This window comes from Amphiprion ocellaris, chromosome 20 (assembly GCF_022539595.1).
Source record: "Amphiprion ocellaris isolate individual 3 ecotype Okinawa chromosome 20, ASM2253959v1, whole genome shotgun sequence".
Taxonomy (NCBI): domain Eukaryota; kingdom Metazoa; phylum Chordata; class Actinopteri; family Pomacentridae; genus Amphiprion; species Amphiprion ocellaris.
In genome coordinates, this window is record NC_072785.1 from 18,861,878 (window position 1) to 18,879,485 (window position 17,608).

General features: G+C 42.5%; 1 protein-coding gene across 9 annotated transcripts in view; it reads right to left on the minus strand.

Annotated features, from left to right (window-relative positions):
• dlgap2a (discs, large (Drosophila) homolog-associated protein 2a) overlaps nt 1-17,608 on the minus strand; it is a 195,818-nt gene that overhangs the window by 126,302 nt on the left and 51,908 nt on the right. Inside the window, exon 1 of one of the 9 annotated variants that reach the window (XM_055006169.1) lies at nt 9,749-10,299. The exons of 7 other annotated variants lie outside the window; for them this stretch is intronic. The gene's annotated coding sequence lies outside the window, so the exon portion shown is untranslated. Of the gene's footprint in view, nt 1-9,748; nt 10,300-17,608 lie in introns of those variants that run through there. One more of the 9 variants, XM_035948890.2, reaches the window with a different exon arrangement.

Genomic DNA, 17,608 nt, shown 5'->3' on the forward strand with positions numbered 1-17,608 from the left:
TAATCTAATGCACTTTTAAGGCACAATATGTGCATTTGCTATACATATACACAGATCAACCACGACATTAAAACCACCTGACTAATACTGTGTAGGATCCCCTTCATGGTGTCATAACAGCTCTGACCCATCGGGGCATGGACACAGGACATCTGGGGGTGTTTGGCTGAGGGATGCTGGCAGCTTTCCTTTGGATGCTTGCAGAGGGAGGCCTCTCTAGATTGTTCCAGCGCATGCTGAGAACGCTCAATTGGTTTGGAATCGGGGGAGTTTGGAGGCTAGGTCACACCTCCAGGTCTTTGTCATGTTCAATGATATTCACGTCGTGGTTTTAACATTGTAGCTCATCAGTGTAAACTTGTCCTTGACATCACTAGAGCTTTGGGGTTCATGTCTTACTTGACACAATGCATCTTTTTGGACAATGTCAATGCATCACACTGTGGATGAGTTAAGTTTTGAGAACACACCACCTGCTAGCTCACTGGCCAGCGATAGGTTAGTCAAAAATCTGCTGCTTCAAACACGCCTCAGCTGGTCTCAAATGCTTGCCAGTGTTTTTAATGTAGAGTTTGTGAAGGCATGGGCAGAGAGAGACACCTGCATGACTTGTGAGAGAATATATTAATACCTTTGAAGGGATGTGGATGGTTTGTTTGTGTGATTTGGATTCTGGTGCTGTCAAAACTGCACGCTTGCGGTACACGGACTCGTGTCTGTGCCGGGACTGAGAGCGAGACGTTCAGAGAGAATCTACAGCAGTAAATCCACATTGAATTCTTTCAAGATGTCCAGAGCAATATTAAACTTTTCTCATGCTTATACTGCAGGAAAAAACACAAAGTAAACAAGTGCGAGAGAGGCTCAGGAATTCAAAGAGAGAACGTGGTCATCAGTGGATAAGATGGAGGAAGAAAGCATGCACTGAGTAAATTGGGAGTAAAGAAAAGTATTCTAGAGAGAGGACAGGTAGAAGAGTTACTTCTGCCAGTATTTTGGCTGCAGTCCAGATCCAGAGAGTCAGTGTTTTCATATGTACACAGTACTTTTGATACTGGCTGGCCCTTAGTCTTAGTTAAAGTCATATTTGGCACACAGTGAGTTGCTTATTTTGCACCTGAATATGACAGTATCCATGTACTAAGAAACCGACAGACTGTTTGTCTGTTTGGGGGTCCCTTGTCTGTGATTACTTAACAATTTAAGCTAGTTACACCTGCTCTATGATGACAGATGCTGGATGTGAACCAGCTGCTTGATTTTGGCTGATAATTTAGGTTTGTGTGAAAACACTCTTTTGCGGTTCCTGCTATCTGTCAAATTTGCCTCTTATTTATTCGAGAATTTGCTGTTACTGTAAATATAAACCTCTTCATGTTCACAGGGCTGTGTCATTGAAGAGGCCTCTCACCCACTCTACGGTTATCTTGGCAGATGCAAGCACTCAGTAATTCTCTCTTCTTTTCCTATTCTGTCTCTTTAATGTCTCTTCTCTTTCTTGCAATGATGACTCCATTTTCTCCATGACTGTGTAGTCTCACCTTTGACCTATCTCCCTTGGATGCTTGTCTGCAGGGAGCACAGTGTGTCCACTGCACACCAGAGTTTATACTACCATCTGTCACCGATCTTAGCATCTCTGTTCAGTCTATGCCAGAACGCCCTATGATAGCAATGCAGGCTTTGTGAAGCAGAAGCTTTCTTCAAAAGTGACATATTCCAATTTTCAAGGTGATCTATAGCTGAATTTTCAAGAACACTTGGCTTTACCAAACCAAATGGCTAAGGTACAAAAGCACTCTTGAGGCAATCATAGTGTATTTTGTGTCAGTATGCTTGAAAGTTGCGTATGGATGGAATCATGACTGTGAGATAGAGGCTGGATTGTAACACCTGAATAGTAGAAAACAGAGCAGAAAATGTAGATGTCAGGCATAAAGCTGTGATTTCAGCACATTACTGGATCATTTTGAATGACAATTTAGAATATAACGCTAAAACACACTTCCAATTAGCATGCTGCTGACAGCTTTGTGCTAACAGAAAGATATATCCTGTCAAATTAAAAATGCACTCTTGTGTGTTATTTAAAAATCTTCATCACTCATTAAAAGATGTAAGTCCTTAATGACTCTCTCCATTGGCTTGTCCTGGAGAGATATCAGATTAAATTAAACATTACAGGACAAAGGACAAAAGCATCACTTACTTCAATAGTACTGCAATTTGGAGATATTTTACAGCACTTCCTTTAAGAAATTCATATCAAAACATATTCCTCACTGTCATGTAAAACATAAAAGACATATAGATCCAACAGACCCATAATTTCATCTAAATTAAACAGGAACAATGTCCTACTGTGACATCTGCTGACCAAAAGCTACAGTGCATGAAACCAGTAAGAAACAGAATATTTCACTGTATCAATAAATAGTAATAACTGTGATATCACCATCCCCCCTTCAAATTACAAGCAGTGACAAAGTGAAGGAAAAACAAACACAAAGTGTCTTATTAAAGTACAGGTCACCAGAACAGATTTCATTGTGCCTCGCATTAATTGTCCAAGTTTCTGCTGGAAGGATGGAACATCAAGATTTGGTGTTGATGATGGTGGTAGAGAGCGCTGTCTAACACGACGGTCCAAAATCTTTCCTACATTTTCATTTGGGTTGAGTTCTGGGGACTGTGAAGACTACATGTTTCACATTATTTTCATTCTCAAACCATTCAGTGACCCCTTGTGCCCAATGAATGGAAGCATTGTCATCCTGGAAGAGAGCGGTCTGATCAGGATAAAAGCGATCACTTAGAACTACTTTGTATTTGTCTTGTCCCCATGTCTCTCCATGGGGACAATTAAGGCCAGCAAAATGTGTGCTAAACCATAACAGAGAAACCAGATGTCTTCACTGTAGTGGTCAAGCATGAGGACCTGTTCGCCTACCTGTCTAAAACATGGTGGAGGATGACTTGACGGAACCAAATCACGTTTCCACATGTCTGTAGACCAGTGCTTATTGGTTTTGTACCACTGAATTCCAACATGCATCTTCATCTTTGTAGTGAGGGGTGCAAGTCCATCTCAGGTTGCTGTTTTAACCCCTAAAAACACATCTCTGTGAGGTCCCAGTCTGAGGAAGAGTTGCTCTTCTTATTTTCTTTACACAATATACTAATGCACGAACATCACAGTTAACAAATGTGCTCTGTTGGTCACAGCTACCAACCCTATGTAATGATATTTTTCCTACAGGTCTGACAGCAGATATCACTTTAGCCACCGTCGAAACCCAAAGCCAGTGGAGCAGTTTTGGTGGCTGAAGCTCCTTCCATCCGTTCCCCAGCAATAAACCTTCTTTCAAAGCCACTGAGATCTTGTCCTCTTGCTATCTTGATGGAAAATCAAAATTAACTGGTCCTGCTCAGTAATTTTGTAGTCACTGCAGAGCATGATTGGATGTTAATTGCTTAATTACACCACACAGTGCACCTGTGTTGAGGCACTGGCATTTGTTGTGTTTTATCACCTGTCTATACATGTAGACCTGGTGAATTTGGTTTACTTCCCCTTAAATGATTAGCAGAAATATGTGAAATAATTGTCACTATACAGCATGTGGTAATATATTACGACATCTTCAATTGGTATCAATTTTAGCCAGCTGCTGAAGGAAATCAGACAATTACTAAACTGTTTTTTTCTTTTCAATAATGAAAAGTGGCAAATTGCCACAGTGGAATAACCAAAATTGGGTCAGTCACAATAATTTTGTATGGTATGCTTTAGGGAATAGTTCAGTTAGGATAATGTTATATTGATGAGTGAATAAATAAGGCCCATTTTAATTAAATAGTGCACTATGTTATACATCAATACATGTCTATTCTTCTCTGAAAACAAATCAATACACTTTAAAGGGATCTAGAATGCATTAGAGTCATTATCAGACTCTCATGCATGACAAAATTGAGAGTGGGTCTGGCTTCGGCCTCATGCTGTGTGAATGAAGTAATGCAGTGAGAAGCCCCTGAGAGAAGGTTGCGGGGATCAAACTGAAGGCGAAATAAGCTGCACTGTTGCGGCATCCTTCCACCCACACACTCACTCTGCTCACTCACACGTGCGTACTCTAGTCATCCCTGCTGGGGGACGTGTGCGTACAGTTAATGCGTGTCACATCGGCACATATATGTTTGTGTGTGTTTCCCACTCATTGTCTCCACCATTCACTCCTCTCCTTGTCACTCTTTCCCCACAGTTTCTGTTCATTTTCTCCATCCCTCCCACCTTGTTTTGATCTCTTTCTTCGTTCCTTTCCCATTCGGTCTCAGTCACAAAAGCATGCACATGCACCCATCTATCCGCCCACGCACACAGTTGGCACGGGCGAGTCCTCGACAAGCAGCATGGTTTGGCGTGGGGTTATGCAAAGAAATACAAAAATCATTGCGGCACCACTGTCTAATGGTGTCTCCATGGCAACTAAGGGAGCAAGGTCCTGCGATGCAGTGTCAAACAAACACAGGATTTTCAACCTTAGCAAAGAAGTGAGCTGTATATCGTGGCCTTGCAACATTACTGTATCTGACACACTTTTGGTAATGGATACCGTATACTCATCGCATAATGTTTTGCATGGATAATGCAGTTTGCGCACAGTAATACTTAGATACTTGTTCAAAATGTAAAAAATAGTTAATAGTAGTTACAATATTTGCACTGCACTTTCAAATTCAAATTTGCACTATCCAAAAGAACTCCACACGCTACATTTTTTCTCTGCAGTACAAATAAACACACACACTGCCCTTTATACCACCTCAAAAGGCAGAGAAGGCATTGTGCCAGAGCACCCAATGTTTTGTCATCCTTTGACTTTGTGTCTACCAGAGGCATGAAGGTGTGTCAGCAAACTGCTGGTGGAGGTAAAGGGAAAAACGCATCACTGCTTGAGCAGCTTATTCGGGTGTAACTTTTAAGAAGCCGGCCCGAGCAGCGCTTTCAAGTAGCAAAGAGGGTGTTCTGTTTCAGTGCATGAGTCATTTGGCTTTAATACTTTACCTGTGGCTCAGAGGCTGAGCTCTGGCACTGGCTCAAGATGCAGTGCAACCTATTGACTGCCCAGGGACAGAGAGAGAAGAAAAAAAAAAACGAGAGAAAGAGGAAGAAAAGGGGAGCTATAGTAGAGGGAGAGTGTGTACTGGTGAGTGACAGACACAGAGAGAGGGAGAGACGGAGGCAAAAGAAAAGAGGGCTTTCTTCTCTTGTTTTTCTTTTGGGTTCAGTTCAAGATTCCCCGTCGGGAGAGAAGCCTCCTCTGAAGAGGCGGCTGTTCAGGACCTCAATGGCTTCCCGCATGTTTGCTTGTGTATGTGTGTTTTTGTGCAAGCTCTCCAAAAAGAGAGGGGTTGATAGAGTCAGTTGGACACTGATTGGAGTCAAACCCATTATCCCAGCAGACAGATTGTGCACTCAGAGTAACTCACACCTCATGCAAACACATCCAAAACACACACACACACACACACACACACACACACACACACACACACACACACACACACACAGACAGACAAATGGACACATCTGACACCAGTGGCTGATCATCTATAGCAAGTGGGTTGCCTCATCCCACACTGGAACACCATACTGACTGGTGACTTAATGCAACACGCCAGGCCACCATCTGTGGGTGTGAAGGGTTCATGCATCCATCCAGAGCTGTGGAATATTATCCTCATCAAGTATCCAAAACAATGCCCTGCCACAGCTTTCATCCATGTCGGCTGCAAAAAGATGATCCATGACAAGTTAATCCTTCAAACACATTCCTTCGCAGTGAACTTCCTGAGCCTGCACTGCATTAGATCAGGAATAACGATGTGTCTCTTTATGGATGGAACCACTTCTCAGAGGCACTCTGTCGTTCCAGTCGCTGGCCACCACCGGACTGTGACAATATGTTTCCTTAAGCTGTGCAAATCAACACGAGTGGCCTGCAAACCGTGAAATCAGAGCAGCGCAATCATGATTTGTTACTGTAGCGATGCAAACAGGCCTGAATCAACGTTTTCAAAAACCACTTAACTGTCTGAACACCTTCACAGCCCAATAACCAAAGACTACTTGCTTTTCTTTGCATGATTTAAGATGTGTAACTGTAAGCCCTTTGCACAGCCCCGCGTCTCTCACACATGTGGAAATGATACTGTATGTGACAGAAATGTTTTACAATGTGGCGTTGGCGATATACCATTCGCAGTCTCACAGCTACACAGAGAGATGACAGCTTGCAGGGTTACTTTAGTGCTGTTACATGAACCTTCTGATTGGTTCATTTTCATTGTTTGCACATTTCAGTGTTTTTCAGTGTCCAAGACTGTTGTTGTTGTTGCTTTGCTGCTGTGAATCCATTGTTCCACATATCCAACGTGAACTGCCAAGAACACTCTTTAAAACACTGGCACTTTGGTGTGTACGTTAATATCTATTTGTCCTTTTGGAGTCTGCATCGGCTGCATCTGGGAAACACTTGGTTAATTCACGATGCACTCAAACAGAAATGGAATAAACACAGTTGCATAGTCATCTTAACTGAAGCACTCATGAGGGCCATGCTAATCAACTATTATGTAAGAAAGCTCTTTGTGCAATCAAATGCAGCTGCCACTCAAGAGTCATTCATCTTGATTGAAAAATGTGACAGACTTATTTTCAGTGAGTTGACAGCTGCATGTGTATCATTCCTGCTTCATCCTTATAGCCTGTAAGGCTGACAGGAAGGGACAAGTGCGACAGAACAGATATCTGACAAGCTGGCCTTCAGTATGTCCTGGCATTGTCAGGCAGGTTATATATACTGTAGAAGCAGATTTCTCAAGACTGATACTTGAGTACAACTAATTAAGTAAATGTGTTTGTGAGGAATCAAAATTAGCATAAACCTTTTAAAGTGTGGGGACATATTATGTCCAGGGTGCCATCAGGTTACAAGCAAAATATGCAGGTGCAGGATCCAACTAAAGCCCAACTAAGTGCAAGAATATGTGCACAAAGGCAATTACCCAATGTCCAAGTGTACCTACTAGTTTCATTGCACATGCAGCATATGTACAAACGAGTTTGTGTAGCTGAGCACAGCTTGATGGGAATTGTGATAAATCTCAGTAGTATTGCCTGTTTAATACCTTTTCAACAGATGTGCCAATCACAGAGGCACATTAAGAAAATGGCTCTGCTAAATGAGAGGAAAGTGCAGATCATGTCCTCTAAGAGGCTTAAATGTTTTTGAAATGCATAAAAAAAACTCAGCCTTAATTGTGTTCCTTGAGGTTTTATGTGAAGTGATAGCAGCTCGAGGCAACCAATTGTGATTTATAATTTGAGTTTTGGTTTGTGTAGTACAGACCATGAAATCTAGCACCATATTTAGAATAATTGGACAAAGTAATGATCTCTGTAGTTGCTGCAGTAGATTAATAAAAGACTGCTGGTAAGTTATTTAATTATATTCAATTGCACAATATATGGTTGCATTCACATGATGCACTTATCATGTGGTTTAATTGAAAAAGTTTATTTTCTTTCTTCACTCTTTACTATTCATAGAGTCACAGATTAATGTTATTGAATTTCAGAAAAATTCCTTATAAATTTGTGCCATTATGTCTTATTTTCTACTTATATTATGAACGGATACACTAGAAAATCTCATGTGAAGAAAACAATGTTTCAGTTGAAAGAAATTCAAAGCAGCTAGGAACTTTAAAATCTAGTAGCCTTTTGGCCCAGTGGTCCAAAAAGTTTCAAGCCCTGCTTTGTGTGCTCCTGCACAGGCTCCATGGATCCGTGCACAAACAGAATTTCATATGAGCTATTCTCTCTGAGAGTGGAACGTGGATTGAAATTCATCACTTACAGAGAGCTGTGCCACTTAAGAGAGGTTCTATGCATCCAGCCCAGTGATTGTTTTTCAGTCAGGCAATAGCCATGATTTGCCTGGTGCATGCTAACATGACGGCAGAAGAACAAGCACTTGAATTAAGTGGAAATGCATCCAGCTGCAGTATGTGAGACTGGACTTTTTGGAATAGAGGTTATTCGGTATTTTTGCTCAATGACACTTCAGCAGGTCAGATAATTGCAACCACTGTGGCACGGGCAAGGGCTTCCCTGTGGCTGCCTTACACACAAACACACACACACACACACAAAGACTGCAGTATTATACACGGTATGATACCCGATGCAGGGGGGATGTAGGGGGAAGCCCCATTTAAATCAGGGCCTTCTAATTAGTGAGCACCACATGGGAGGAAGAGAAGCGCCACAGGAAGTGCTCGGGGTTCATTATTGCTACATCCAGTCCTGAAAACTGGAGATCAGCCTTTCAGTTAATATCTCCTGAGCCCTGATTTTTTTTCTGCATAGTGGCATTAGTGACACAGTTGTTCAAGCATAACAATAACGTCTGCCATGGATGATAGTTACCAAATGATAGGCCCACCTGCACCTGCAAACACAACACACACAGACTGCTGGGAGTTGCTTTGCATTACGCACATCTGTTTAAATACGGTCAGCCGACAGTTGAAGAGCCTCTTTAACCAAGCCTACGCTGTCTGTGGCTGAGTAACACACTGTCTGTTAGTAGCTTTGGTGAGAGAGTCTGTCTGCAGTGCAGCAGCGAGGATGAACATCCAAAGTATCTCCTGTGAGCTGGCTGCAGTGCTTCCACCAAGCAGGCTGATTTACACCGTGGGCCGAGAACCCGGGAACCCGGGGTTGTAAATCGTCACCAAGTCACCACCCACGCTGGAACGCCACCCAGTACCTGCTGAAGAGACGGCACTGTGCTGGAGATGAGTGTTTTCCAAAACAGAGAGTGCGCTGCTGACGCGTGAGCTCACAGTCACGGTCAGCGGATGAGCGACAGTTGACAGCGTTGAAAGGGAAACGAACACAAACATGACAGCACAAATACGTGTGTGTGTGCGCACTGGCCAGGCTTCCTCCTCGAAACGCGGGCTAAAAGCACTTCATTCACAAAACGACGCACAGGCTGCCCACGCAGAACTCAGCCCTGCATGAGAGACTTTGCATTAGACGCATACAGCCGCCCACACACTCCCATGTACGACCTCACACGCGCACACACGCACGCCGTAGTGCCCTCTCTCCACAGTGTTGTCTCAGAATCTCACAGTTCTGCTGCACTGCACTCCGTGTATACAGTGCCTCTACAGGGTTTCCCTCAAAAAAGAGAAAAAAAAAATGCTGCACTATTTTAATCCTGTGCCCTCCCCCAAAAAAACACACTCAGAGACTCAACTGTACATTAATACAGCTACCACCACTCCCCCATACCTAACATAAATTGGATGCTTGTTTGCAGTGTGTGGAACATGCAAACCAGTAGAAGGGGGTAAACACCTAAAAAAAGAGGTAACAATTTTAAGTTGCTGCAGTAGAAGAGGATTTATTGCAGAGCTTTTTGGCAAATATGATGGCAGCTCATATGGTCTGTTACACAGCACAGAGCTGCGCACACACATATATATCTCATTGCATGCCATATGTTACAGATCACCCCGTGTTGGACTTGTTTCCACACAACTTCTGCCAAAATATCACCTCCTCGTTAGAACACGTCAACGGGGGGAGACGCGGGCGAAAGACGCGCCTCTGTCAAGCACTACATCAAATGCAGAACGAAAACAGCAAAGCAGAGACAGAACTTACCTGGCACAGAGTCTAAAAGCAGGAGGCATCTAAGAGCACAAGCTTCTCTGTCATCCGGAGACAGCAGAAGATCACAGAATCATACGTGCAAGAGGTGTTGGATTAAAGACTTCATGAGCTCTCTCATCTATCCTATGACTTTTTCCCTCACATTTATCCGGACCCCTCTGTCGATAGGTGGTGGTGGAGGGGGGTGAGGACGGGGCACGGCAAAAGATCGATGCGTGCGAACGGAAAGAAGGGTGTGAAAATGACAGCGAGATGCTCAGATCTCCTCCACTGAGACGAGTTGTGAGCGCACCGTGAGGACCATCCACTGCAGCAGAGCAGAGTAGCGCGCAGCAAAAGAGGGAGAGGGAGAGCAGAGAGGAGAGAGGCAGGGAAAACAGGCATTTACTGCTGCTGGTTCCAACAGCATGGCTGGAGCAAAAATCTGGGGCTGGAGTCTGGATCCTGGTTTTCTCCTCCACTGAGCATGTACCCGAACAGATGGAGAGTTACGGGGAGAATGGAGGAGAGTAACAGAGAAAGAGGTAGTGAGAGGCTTATTTTTTTTCATGGCACCAAGCAGACTGTTCCACTATCTCTGTGTCATTTCTCTCTTGCATGACATCTAATATTTTCCTCCCTCCCTCGCTCTACTGCTGCATGCTCATCACCATTCCGCCAGCTTCTACTGTGTTGCTGTGGATGAACTATTAAACTGACATCAAATCAAGAGCTCTTTCCAAAGAGCTTTCAACCACTTTGGCACCACCATCACCTCTGACAAAAGCTGTCATAATCTTTTGTTTTCTCTCTTTATCTCTGTATTTCGCTTTCTTCTGCTGTCAGCAATAATGGATGTTGATTTTGCACCCATCTCTTGAGATTTTAAGGTGAAATGAATGCACAATAAACAATGGTCGGATGAAGTTACATAACCTGTAAAATTATCCACATTGAGTGGAGGCACACAAGTAGATACGCATACTTAAAGCACGGTGACTTTGAAGGGAATACCCTCCAACAATGTGGCACGTTTAGCTATCTATCAATCTCTCTTATGGAGCAATTGGGCTGCCTGACTGAAGTGTCTCTTGCTTGCTGTAACAGGGGAACAGGCTTTTAGTTGGAGTCCTTCGGCCCCAGCAGGGCTCAAGGTCGCTTGGCAGAGCTGCTTGCCGGCAGCCCAAATTCTTCAATGATTAACAGTGGCAGACAGGATGGAGCAGCTGTCAATCCAGATCTATAGTCTCGGCCAAGAGAGTCGGCCAGCAACCCACCACGCATTCTAACAGTGTTCAAGCAGGTAGAGCGGGGATTTATGAGCTCGCCGGAAAAAACTCATCCCACCTTCATTGGAAAGGTGGGGACATGCATAACACTGATATCGTTCCGTGTCTCAATCAAGTGGGAAAATGAAAGAGAAGAAGGGGGCAAGACAAAGGAGGGAATGGGCTGTCTGGGTTTATAATGAGGTTGTAACTTAGATCTCTGATAAGACAACTTAGCTTAGCAACCATATCAGTCAAGTTTGAGATTTCCCCACATGCCACACTCTCCAAGAGTTTTGTTACACCGAATACCATTTTCATTGTGTTCGCTATTCAGACTTCTGCAATATAACACAAGGTTCAATACTTACACTTTCTGATAACAGGTAAAAGAATCTGCAAACAATTGTAGTGTACTAAGGAGCAGAACATCCCAGAGCAACACACAAAGATCCAAAGATCCTCTCCCAAAGCTCTAAATTTGGTAAGACACCATTTCAGAAGACAGCTAACCCAAAATTCACTTCTGGACGGAACATCTGCTTATCTGATGTTTACTACTAAAGGACCACTAACTGCTCTCTGGGAGACAGCAGGATGCCTCCTACCTCCACTAGAATCTGATAAGGGTCATAAAGTGTCAACTGTGAGGAAAACCACACCTCTGCAGGACTGGCATTCTGACCTTCTGATCTCCCAACCTAACACACAAAACTTTCTACACAGGAATGAAGTGAACAGCTTAAATCAGAACATTAAAGTAATGCAGCATCACCAGAGTGATGATCTGGTCTCTGATACCAGGTTGATAAGGACCAGTATGGAGGAAGAACACATGGAATCTGAAGTGTTTGTGGAAGATGCACACACATGATACACCAACACCTCCCTTCTCTCTGTCACAGACCACAGCCATAAAAGACAGACTTTTTACTCAAAGCATATATATTTCCTATGTCATATTTTTCTTAATATTGAATGTATATGCTTGTGTTTGAGCTATGTTATAAATTTACTTTCATATAGCCTAAAGTCTACAATTTGTAAGTTTATACTTATGTTTAGACCTTTTATTAAAATCCCCCGGAACCATATTAGATAAACATATTATATTTATAGGTGTGTTGCAGCCAACACTTTTGCTACATATATATCTAGTTTTGGTTCCGCAGTATGAGGCTAATTTCTGCAACAATTTTTGCCACATATATCTATTTTTGGTGCTCCTGTGCAAGACAATTTCTACAGTTTTTGCTACACAATAGCTATTATCTCAGCTGACAAAATTACTGAATCTCAGCAAGAAATTACAGGCCTGCTTTTGGTTTCTTGTGTATAAAATTAGACCAACCGTTCCAAAAGTTACTGTGGCTTTTGAGTTGTAAATTCACTGGGATAAAAGTTGTAAACTTCATAAATGGTATGTTAGAGTATCTACAGGGCACTGGGGTTAAAAAAACAACATTTCACTCAGGCCCAACCTGAGCATTGTTGCAGACTATGCACATACTTTCATGGCAACAGCACTCCCCAATGGTAGCAGGGCCCCCCAGCAGAACAATGCACCATGCCACGCTACAAAAAAACCCCTCAGCAACAGTTTGAGGAACACGTCAAAGAGTCTAGGCATTGATTCACCTCCAAACTCCCCAGATCCCAATCCAGTCAAGCAAATGGGGACAAGTTCGATCCATGGAGGACCTAAACATATAGTATGTAAAGATGGCCAAACTCTTAGTGACATCATCTACAAGCTTTCCAAACAGTGGTTTTGCAGGTCAGTGTGGTGGCTCCAACTGTTGCCAATTAGGTAGTAGAAGGCTCCTACTAACTTCCAGCTAATCCAAAAATTATCAGAGAATTAAAGCAGGAATAGAGTCAACATGGGCCATGCAAGCGTTGTCCTGTAACAGCACCCGCCTGTCAGTTGAAGTGGCCATGCCTGAATTATGCATCATGTTAAGTCATATTAAAATTTAACTGGGCAAGTTTTATAAAAGATTCACCCCTGTACAGTCATCATGAATGGGAAAATTGGCTATAGAGACCAAAACAGCTTTTTGTACCAGGCTGTAAACATGTTTATTGCTGCTGTAAAGCTGGGCAGTTTAACATGGGGGTCTATGGGGATTGGCTCACTATTGGAGCCCGTCTCAAGTGGCCATTTGAGGAATTACAGTTTTTGGCATTCTGCATTGGCTTTATTTTATAGTCCTGGAGGTTGCCGCTTGGACCCAAAGAATCCACTGCCAACATCCTGGTGCCAAACATCACAGGACACTGCCAGAGGTCCCATGTCCATGTCCACATGGGTCAGAGCTCTTTTGGCAGCACAATGGCTACATGCATAATTTTACTCAGGTGGTTTTATTGCTATGGCTGACCATCGCACCACAGTGACTCTTTGTATCATCAGAATTTTATCAGTCAGCAGATTATTTTCAGCAAATTATGAATACATTCTTCTGTTATGCTGTTCCTAAGCCTCTGCCAGAGTAAGATTAAAGTGTATTTTAGACGTGCTTAACAACGTGGAGGAATGAATGCAATAGCCAATTTGGAAACAGATCCATCCTTTGAGCAAGTTTTTAATCCACTCACCTGCTTTCACAAAAGCTTTTTAGGTAACACATAAAATTAAAATGACAAGATTCAAGCGACAATCAGTTTGCAAATTCACCAGAAAAGAAAACAGGACTTAGGAAGCGCCACAAAACTCGATAAGATACAGCATAATCCAGCTGCTAAATACAGCCAAACATGATCCATCAGATAAAAAGACATAATAGTTTAAGATTCTCTGTGTAATCTTAGGTTAGCCCAGTCTGTCAGTTATCTCATCGCTTGCCATGACTACTCCAATTTTCATCCCTCTAATTTTCTCCCTTCTACTCTCCCTTCCTTCTCTTCATCTTCCTCCTTATCCTTTCTTCTTCTTGATCTCTCCTCTTTTTTTCTCAGGTATTATCATTCTCCGTGCTCTGCACATCCTGAACGCACAATACCTCTACTCTCCTGTGTCGGGTGTTTCTCGGTCAGCTGGAAAAGCAGGCCTTCCTCTCTTTGTGAATAACAAATCTCATCTCACAAAAATATTCATTTCACGGGTCGCTGTCCCATACAAGCCAATATCCACGCAGGGAAAGGCATTAAGCATTATTCCCTTCTCTATTCAAATTGGAAACAGCAAAGTGGGGCTGTGTCAGAGATATCAGCCTCCTGCTGTATGCGGTTTGTCCTTGTAATGAGGTTGCAGCCACACTGCTAACTATTCATTCTAATCATTCACCAGCAGGCCTTATCACTGCTCTCGAATGACTTTGGCTAAATGACGTGCAAAGGAGACACGTCTCACCTGTCGTGTTGTGTTGGACTGACGTGCTCTGGGCAGTTTGTCATCGTTTAATGATACACATGAAAACCCCCATGAAGGCCACTCACTCTTAAAAGAATTATGCATGGAGAGGGCTGCGGCGAAACTTCCAAACTTTGGACCTTATTTCCTCATGTGAAGCGACAGAAATTAGAGTATGTAAAAAGATAATTGAAATATCATTCTGGCTTTGAAAAAAACACATTTCTACAGTTTTAAAGCCTACAGCTATAATATTTGCTATAATATTTGCAAGAGCAAAAACATCCCAACCCCTCCCACAGGTTTCGCTCCAAAACACATGAACACATACTGCCTGAGTACAGCTGGAGGACTAATCCACAACAGAGAGCAGTGGTGAGGAGAGGAGAGCAGCACATTAAAACTACCTCGGTCGAAAAACACGCAAATACGTTACATCACCACATTTGCAACACATCCAGTTCAAAGCCAGTATCGTGAAAATAAAATGAATGCAATGAAATGATGCTTACAACTAGGGTGCGATGCTGAAAGGCAGCGAACATATGCAAAGACGTGTAAACACATGCTAATGAAAGTGGAGCAGGATGTTGAGCACACAGAGCACTAAAGCACCCACAAATACACAAATGGATATGATCATGTGGTATATTCAGCATTGCAATATGTTGTATGTTTAGGTGGGATCATAAAATGTGGCTGCACTTTGTAAATCTTGTTTTATCTGCTCACTAGCCCTAGCGGTGAGTCCGCTGAGCCTTGTGGCAGATGTGCAAATAGTGCATGAGCAGAGGGAATGCTGGAAGACAGGTATGTAGTGAGACGCACAGATATCCCATTTAATCATCATGCTGTCAGGATGGAAATTAACTTTCTACAAATAAAACAAAAAATACCCCTAGAATATATTACATATTCTGGCTTTATAGTCTTTCTCTAACCCAGCTTTATCAACTGTATATGTGCTATAGTAAATAATATACAGTTTTTAATGTTAGTTATATTACCGTATACAGGGAAAAATGGCTGGAGATACGAGCCATTCTTCAACTGTTTACAGTTTATCTCCTGTTCTTTCTGAGAATGTCAGTGAACTAAAAATAGATATTTGTAGTCAATATGAAATATCATCCACTTGATTTGTCTGACATTTCACTCTCAACCGAATTCCATCCACACAAACTATAAACTCCACAACTGCCTGTAAAAAAGGTGTAAAGCCTAATGGAATTTTTTTTCCCTGTGCATTAAAGATACCAAAAATAGGTCTAAGACTGTGTGAAGTGTTTGCTGTGTGAAGCCTCCTGCTGAAAGTACGCTGCTCCGACACCTTTTCTGTAATAAGAGCAACACGCACGAAGAAGATTACGGATGCAAGCTTCAATGCGAAAAATTTATGGTAGCAACTTATAAATGCACTTTCATGAAAAGTTGGGGGACTTATGTAAGATGGATTTAAACTAAACAGTGGTGGACTGTGGCAAGAGCTAGTGCTAGTATTGCAACATGTTAACAGTATCATGTAGCATACTAATACTTAGCAGGGGTTACTTTGGTCAACACCTAGCCCTAAACCAAAGTATTGGGCAGTTAAAATGTCACTTAAATGATGGTACAAGATGAGATGTTAAGGGATCACCAAAGTTATTGTAGTTAATCTTGAGGAGAAGACACATACCAAAACAAACTTTCAATGACAATCCATCCAAAAGTTGTTGACATATTATAATCTGAACCACAGTGGCTGTTTGACCAACTGAATGATCAAATGAATCACAGCAGCATCCCTAGAGCCACATTACCAAAAAGAATGTTTAAAACAAAAAAGACAAACCAAAATTACTTTCCGAAAGTCTCAATTCAGCACCTCTCATCATGCAACCTAATCTTTCCTTAGCCTGTCCATGCCTGGTAAATACTCATATCTCTAGGTGGCAACACCTGCTCTCTGTTTGAAAAAAAGGTGTAATATCTGAGCCTAAGCTGAGCTACCTGTGCGATGTCACTTGTATATTTTTGTCAGAACTGACACAAGCTCCTCCAAAATGCTGAAAGACATTATACAACTATTTTCACAGGTTGAAGGCTCCATTAAATTGACTTTGACATGTAAAATCACAGGAGTACCCTTGAAGCAAGGGCAAATCTTCAGTCAGACATTGGTAGGGATTGAATGTGGTTTTGGAGAGAGCTGCTGCACTTAGTTATTCATGGCCATCATATTTTGGATAGAAAATCCATCAATTTAACAACTAAGTAAGGAGACATACCACTAGAGGCACTTGAGGAAAAAGTGGGGTGAACTGACCCTTTACATGGACAAGTAGGAAACAGGCCCACTGCAAAAAAAGTTCCCCTTCACAACTCCAGGTCCAAACCACAACTAAAACAGAAATTTTATTCTGTCTATAATGGTTCCTGATGAGGCTTTATGGACTGAATCTGAAATCTGTGTGGACCAGCTGAGCTGCAGTGAACAAGGATACACAGCACTATTTACCATTAGATTCTGACTGATCATGTGTTAATAAGGTTACTGCTGCTGTTCCCTGTGCATTAATATGCACATCACTCTCAATTCAAAGAAGTGCTTATTGTTCCTCCTGCTGTGTGATACTGCAGTAAAGTCAAGTGAAAGAGTCTGACACACCACACAACACAACACAGAAGCTTTGGGGAACAAAAGGGACACCAGTAGGTCTACTAATGTTTCTGCAGAATCCAGGATTACATACAGTGACACCTGAATGGGCATTGCATGGGGCATTATTCCAACCTTCACCTTTGGTCGTGAGCTCCGATGGTGACTGAAAGAATGAGATTGCGGACACAAGCAGTCAAAATGGGTTTCTTTAAAATGACAGCTGGGCTCAAAGAGAGTAGAGCTGCTGCTCCTTTGCGTTGAATGGAGCCAGCTGAGGGGATTCGAGTAGTAGGTTTTCTGGGGATGTCCGACTGTGAAGAAAACCTAGAACTCACTGGACAGACTGCATATCTCATCTGACCTGGGAACGCCTTGGAATCACCTAAGAGGTACTAGAAAGCATTGCTGGGAAGAAGGATGCCTGGAATTCCCTGCACAGATTTCTGCCGCCACAACCTCACTCTGGATAAGTGGAAGAAAACTGATGAATGAATGAAAAATTGAGCGCTATTGTTGTAAGATTCTGACATTAATCTCACACATTTCACATCTGCCTGAGTCACAGTAATAGCTGTTTTGACAGCCATTTCAATATGTTGTGTAAT